The 6,862-nt window shown below is 44.6% G+C and overlaps 1 pseudogene; it reads right to left on the bottom strand.

The window, feature by feature from the left end:
* Positions 1-5,617, bottom strand: LOC134381752 (interferon-induced protein with tetratricopeptide repeats 1B-like; annotated as a pseudogene).
* Positions 5,618-6,862: the final 1,245 nt, after the last annotated feature.

Raw genomic sequence — 6,862 nt, 5'->3', positions numbered from 1 at the left:
TCAAAACATAGAATTGAGGTCAGCAGCCAGAGTCAGATCCCTCTCATAGCACGTGAAGGCTTCACTCACTTCGCCTTTCAATTTGTGGACAAGCCCAAGGAGGCTGAGACTTTCCACAACACGTACATTCCAGTGAACACGTCTTATAGCCAATTTTTCTAAAGCATTGAGAAGTTTCTCCCTGTAATAGGGCATTTTTTCTATTTTTAGACCTTTTAAGTAAAAGGTGAATGCTGTATCTTCAGACTTTATGTGAAATTGTTGGAAACGGCCGTATCAGTAATGAATCACTTGTTGCAGGTGATCCTCAGTGATCTTCATGCATAACAATTTCTGAAAAGTGTCCTCAGCGTCTCTGTGGTGGCCTATTTGTGCATACATTTCAGCAAGGTCAGCATCAGCCGATTCAGATGAGGCTTTTAGTTTCAAAGTATTTTGAAATTCATTTATAGCTAATCGAACCAATCTGTCCACTTCTTCTCTATCCTGCCCTCTAGACTACCTGTTTGCAGCTTTCTTTATTTGGATCATCTTGTCCTTGTAGCAAAGCCCCATCTGGTGATGCACAAAAGTAGAGGTGGGTGTTGCCCACAAGGCCGTATTTAAAAACTGAAGAGCTGTATCTAGAGAGCCTTTTCTTCAGTAAAACGTGGATGCATATTGAAAGACATAAGTCTGTGAGGACTTGTCGGTCAGAGCTTCTTTAATGAACTCTTCTCCTTCAGCTTCTTGTCCTACTTCCTGAGGCTTCAGTGCAAGGAGAACCTCAATATAGGCATCTTCTGGATTTAGCCTGCCGGCCTGTCTTAGAAGGTGCAGAGTTGATGTGTTAAAACCATCCGATCGATGAGCAGTAATTGCATACCCAGTGCTGAATTCAGCATTTTTAGGGTCTGCTTCCAGAGCCTTTTCAAAGCAGTCCTTGGCCTGTTCGCAATTCCTTTTACCCCACTTCAGCAAAGCCCATCCTTCCTCATGGTCCATCTCAGGACACTCTATTCAATAGCAGAAGTGACTTGCCAACGTCTCGCAAGTGCTCTCCACCTTGCCCAGTTAAGTCTGGTCTTGCCAGTCTTCCCAGGTGGTAGCACACCCAGGCATAGTTGCCCCAGGTCACCAGACTTCTCATGTCTGATTGGTTGTCATGATCTCACTGGATTAAGTCTTCGGCTTCTTTCAAGCTCTCCAAGGCTTTCTGATTATGGCCTTTCTGGTGCTTCTTACAGGCCAGCAGGTTGTGTATTCCCACACTGTACTTGGTGTCTAGGAAGAATCTCATCCAAGACCCTGTTTTCTAAATCAGGCGTTGCTGTGATTTCAATTAACAACTTCCATGTAAAGTGACATCTCAACTGAGCCAGGCTATCTTCAGTGAGATTTCCATCAGATTCCTCACAGTAAAAGAAGACAGCAATTATTTCTATTTTTAGTAGTATTCAGTCTACTGGAAATGAAGCCAGCACTTCAAATAGTCAAATATTCTCCGTCCCAATGTCCCTGCCTCTGTTAGCTCTTGCCTCTCTGGCTCCTGTGCTTATGCCATTAGGAGAGATTGCAGGTTGACACAAATACCCGGAGGAAATGCTGAACCCTTCATGGTGCCAGCAGGTAGGTATTGGAAGTCTACAAGTCAACTCAAAAGAGATTTTGTCTGCTAATGTCAAAATAATTTCAGCACCACCTTCAACACTGCAAAACCCTTCTGTCCTGCTCCCTCCCAGCTTTGTAATACACCACTAATGCTGTCTGAACAAATGCGGAACAGAGGGTTCACAGAAGGGTGAATTCCTTACTCATCTTTCCCTTATTCCCAACACGTAAACACATTTTCGTTTTCTCTCCTCCCAGACAGGGTTCTGAGTGAAATTTGAGAGCCAAATATGGTTTCAAATGATGAATTTCATGAATGCTTGAGCTAGGTTGGAAAATGTGGTAGGGCATCCTACCTCCTTCACCTCTATGAAATTACTGAGCCAATCCCAAACAGAGAGGTTGAAAAATGGGTGGAACCACCTCGCAATGGCAGACTTACTGCATGGGGACAGAAGTAGGGGGATGAGTGAACATTGCATGGGGCTAGATGTGTCTATGTGAGGAAGTGGCAAGTCTCACTTTTGTAATTCACTGAACCTAATGTCACGTAATGTTGCAGCCTAGTGGCGGGCAGTTACTCTAAATCTCAAAAAGTGAAGTGATCACTCAGCTACGCATGGAGAAGACAGAATAGTAAGTTTGAAGGGGACCAGAAGTTTTCTTTCCAATATTTTACTGTTTTATAAAGTGCAGCTGAAGTTCTAGTCTTCCTCTAAGAACATAAGGGGGCCAAAAGAAATTTGTCTCTAATAGTGAAAAAAAAGTGGCCCTCACATCCTATGTAAGTATATTTGCCTCTGCGTTCTCAACTAATTGTCTTACATTTTATACCTGACATGTTTTCTACCCTTTAGTCCCAAGAAAGACTCCGGAGGGGACCTTTATAAATTTCCTTTGATGCTATATTTGACAACGTATAGCACAAAGCAAGTTTCATATAAATCCCATTATCCTGACTCAAAATATTTAACCATAACCTCATCACAAAAAAGACTATAGAACATTCCCTTTTGAAAATAAAGGGAAAGGGAAAATTCGCAAAAGATGAATAACTGTCAAGTGAGGTAGAGGATACTCAGGCTTACCGAGTATCTTACTATTTATTGAATCTGAGAATACAGCTCCTGGCTCCATAGAGTCCTCTCATTTCCGTCAACATCTCCACCTCATAAACTCCCCATAGATCTTGGATTTTTCTTGAGTGCATCCCTGCATACACTCCCAAGCCATCCTCTGCAGGCCTGAGTCTATGGAAGATGCCATCCTGACACTGAGTTTGTTCTTGCTTTACGGCAGGACTGCTTGGTTGACTGCTGAGGTCAGGAGCTCCAGAAACCTTTCTTTTTACCACCCAACCGTGGTCCGGAAATATTGTCTAATGAAACTTGTGCACGTGCCTGTGTGGATGTGGGTGCGGGTTTGAATGTGATGGTTGTGAACATGGGGTGAGATCAGGAGTGAATAAAATCAGTATTCCTCACTGAAAATAGCCTCCACTTCTAAAGGAGATGGAATCAGGAAGAGCTTCTGACCCAAATGCTCCACTTTGCCTACTGCAGTCCGTGGTATGATGAGAGCAGACACTGCCCAGGGAAAATCATCCGCACAGACTGCCATTGCTCTAGAGCTGCTAGAATATTTGTGGATGATCCATTCCAGGCTTTCTAACTTTGTAGCATAATCTCAGGCACCTCAGCTGCTGATCCAGCCGTCAGTAGAAAGAGTCCCTCCTTCTGAGTGATCTAATCAGGGCCAGGGTGACCTGCATTGATAGGTGCATCGATAGGTGATATTCCAGATTTGAGCCCTCACCAAGATTGCAAAACTTCCAGCGCACACTTGGAACAGCCTTACAGGGCTGTCCTGCCAACTTGCCAGAGGAGAATTATTGTTCTTTCTTATAGGTAGTTGTTCATCAACATGCGTCATCTTTTCTTTCCTCTTGGTCCTGGGAAGAGTATGAGATAGAATGCCATCAGAGAGGTGTCCTTACTCTCTAAAAGAGGAATGCTAAGAACCTAAAGTCCTCCTGTTACCTAGTAAGCACACAGAGAGTGCTGTCATTAGCAGTGTATGTATTATTATCCAATTACGAGTATGTGTATGTGTGTGGTGACTTAACCCCTCTGTGCATATGGCAGGTGGGCAATTGTAACCACAAGTAGCCTTCCCTGTGTGTAGATCCTCTTCCCTTCAGCTGCTTGTATTTTTGATCAACGCGCATAAATGGAAAGAAGAGCTCACCCTGCTCCTCTGTCTCTGTACCACTGGGATCAGGAGTATCTCAACATGGGTTTTCTTCATTCTGGAATAGTCCAGAGCCCCCTTAGGCCACCCCGACCAGGGGACTCTAGAAACACAGGCACAGGCCATTGCAAAACCTCTCGGGTAGCCTAGCTGCCAAGGCTGGGGAGAGGGTGAGCCTGCTTTCTGTCAGCTCCACAGCTGTGGACAAAGCTCACATCATTGTATGGCCACGGGCCCATTATATTAAAAAGAGAGACTGGATCCTCTTGGGGTAAACTCCTTTGTAATCCCTCACTTACAATTTCTTCTCAAGACAGGTATAGGTGTTTACTGGAGGAGAGATCCTAGAAGCGGGGCCCCTTTTACTGAAAACTCTTCCTCTCCCACTCAATGGGACATCCAGTGGGAGAACTGTATCATGTCAGAATGCTTTTCAGTAGAAAATATTTTCTGTATTTCACCAGTTCTAACCAAACCAGCAAGAAAGGAATACCTATTTTTTAGAACCAACACTTCACAACCGCAATAAGATTTCCCATCTTCTAACATCTAGTATAGTGGTTTTTCAAACTTTAGCATGCAACGTGATCACCTGGAAGACTTACAACACACAGATGGATGGGCCCCACTCTGATGTTTCTGAGTAGGCAGGTCTAAGGTGGGGCCTGTGCATGTGCATTGCTAACACGTTTTCGGATGATGCTGATGCTGCGGGTCAGGGTACCACACTTTGAGAACAGTTGATTCGGTGAAAAGCAAATTTTTTAGTAGTCACCATTTCAGTTTCACAGTAATCCCAAAACTTTGACTTGGTATCAGTAAGAACAGAAAAAAAGACTTTTAGAACATAGCTTCTTCTCCTTCCCATTTTAAAGCCTGAAAATATCTAAATGCTCTTTCCCTGACTGCTCCCCATGTCAGCCTCCCCTCTAGGCGCAAGCCTCTGTCGTGAACACTCAATAAGTACCCTTTGGATAATTCTCACTGCATTAGAAAGTGCTACTGAAATGACATCTCCTTTGGAATTAAGATCCCTTTCTTCTTCCTTCGCTTAAGAGCACTGCTGCTCTTATAAAGCAAACTCAGTAAGAAGACAGTTAGAAAACTCACCTCTGTGCATATATTTTCATCTTGCTTATTTGGATCAACTTTCCTGCCTTCTTCACTATGCTCTGTGCTCGGGGAAGCTGAGTTTATGGACTTCATTACCTGGACCTCTCTGAGTTTTCACTTTCTTTTGGGTTTAGCCCACCGGAAGGCAACAGTCAGAAATCAGAGTGCAGGAGGAGGTGAGGCTGGTGGTGTTAATGCCTAAGCTCCCACCGTGCTCACTTGGCAGTGGTTGAGTTTTTCACCAAAAGCCTTTAGAGAAGCCCCTCCCCTACAGCCACAGGTAGAGGTCTCTGCAGGTCTGGGGACCACTCTCTCCTCTTGCCCCGGTAGGCCTAGGGGTGTCATGTTACCACCATTGTTAGCCCTCCCCCAGCTCCTATTTAGTATCATCTGCTGTTGATTTTCCTGAACTTAGCCCACAGCCTCTTAAATAGCCCCTCTAGTACACTCTCCTCCATTACCTGCTTGAGGGTGCCTATCAGAGTCAGAACCGTGAGTGAGACAGCTCCCCTAGGAGAAGGAAATGGTCCATAAGGACAGGTTTGGAATTTCAAAGTGCACAGAAATAAGGTTGGGAAAGCAGAGAAAGCCTTTACCTCATGGTGCTTTGAGGCAGCAGGTGCTCTGTTGTGGTTTGGTCCAGGCTGGGAGGCTCCTCTGGCATTTGTCCGCAGAGTTCTAGGGCTTTTCAGAAAAGCATATGCTTATATAGTAGAGGTATCGCCAGGCAATTTTCATTCCTTTCAGGCCCAGTGAAATTGGCTGTGTTCCATCTTGGTGAAAATGAAACTTGGAGAGAGGGAGAACTGTTTCTGCTTTGATAATGAATATGTGCTCCGTTTTGGCAGCTAACATGATGTTTGTGAGAAGCAGTTTTGATATGCATGTTTACTGTTGGGGTCAATGCGGCCTAAGAGATAGATGATAACGGGACCTTCTGACGACATTCAGACGTTGTGGAAAGACCAGTGGAGAACAGGGATGTATATTTTTGTGGAAAAATTCAGACACTGTTGTCAAACTGGTTACTGTCAAACGCACCCAGCCAGGTGGTTCCACGGACATCTGCAATGGAAGCTCCTAGGACCAGGGTCAGTGGTTGATGCCCAAAGGAACCCCATAGAGAGCCACTGACAATCTGTGGAAGAATAAGGTTGCAGGTGAGGCTGCAGTTGGCTAGGTCTTCCTCTGTGGGGTTGCGGTAGGCAGAATGGTTCCCTCCGGAGTTTGAGGCATTGGTGTGTAAGGATAAGTGCATGTTGTTTACATCCTCTGGCAGCATTTGTATTACTGCCAAGCAAGACCATAGTGGAGCCTACACAGATGTACTGACAATTTGATGATTATTACTGTTCACCATCAGGGGTTCAGACAATGGTGTTTGAACTGGTCAGTAGAGGAATGTGTGCACCTAGTCAGAGAATGTGATGGGGCCACTGGGGTCTCTAGTACTCTATGATGTGTGGCTGTCAAAGTGTAAATCGAGGGCTGGCAGGTTAGCTCAGGTGGTTAGAGTGTGGTGATATAACACGTAGGCCAAGTGTTCGGATCCCCATATCAGTCAGCTGCCAAAAAATAAGATAAAATCCAATCAAAATGCACATAATTCGTCTGAATTGTTCTCATGTTCCTGCTGTTCCTACTATTTTTTAGACCACCTATACGAAGCCAAAACCAGGAGAGAGTCAGTCAAATCACATTGACATGTTTAATGACTTTCTGTGAGATCCAGGCTGGTGTAACTCTCCACACGACTAGCAGGAGAAAAGGACCATTTGGAAAACTCTGATATCCTCTTGTGAAGTGTCACAGAGTCATCATGTAAGTGTCTTTATCTTGGTTATGCAGGGAGTAGTGCAGCGAGAGAAGCTAAAGGACAAAGAACAATTTCCCTTTCAGTGAGTGTTCC

This window comes from Cynocephalus volans, chromosome 7, assembly GCF_027409185.1.
Source record: "Cynocephalus volans isolate mCynVol1 chromosome 7, mCynVol1.pri, whole genome shotgun sequence".
Taxonomy (NCBI): Eukaryota; Metazoa; Chordata; class Mammalia; order Dermoptera; family Cynocephalidae; genus Cynocephalus; species Cynocephalus volans.
The sequence above is the reverse complement of the archived record's forward strand: the minus strand, read 5'-3'. Positions and strand labels throughout refer to the sequence as shown.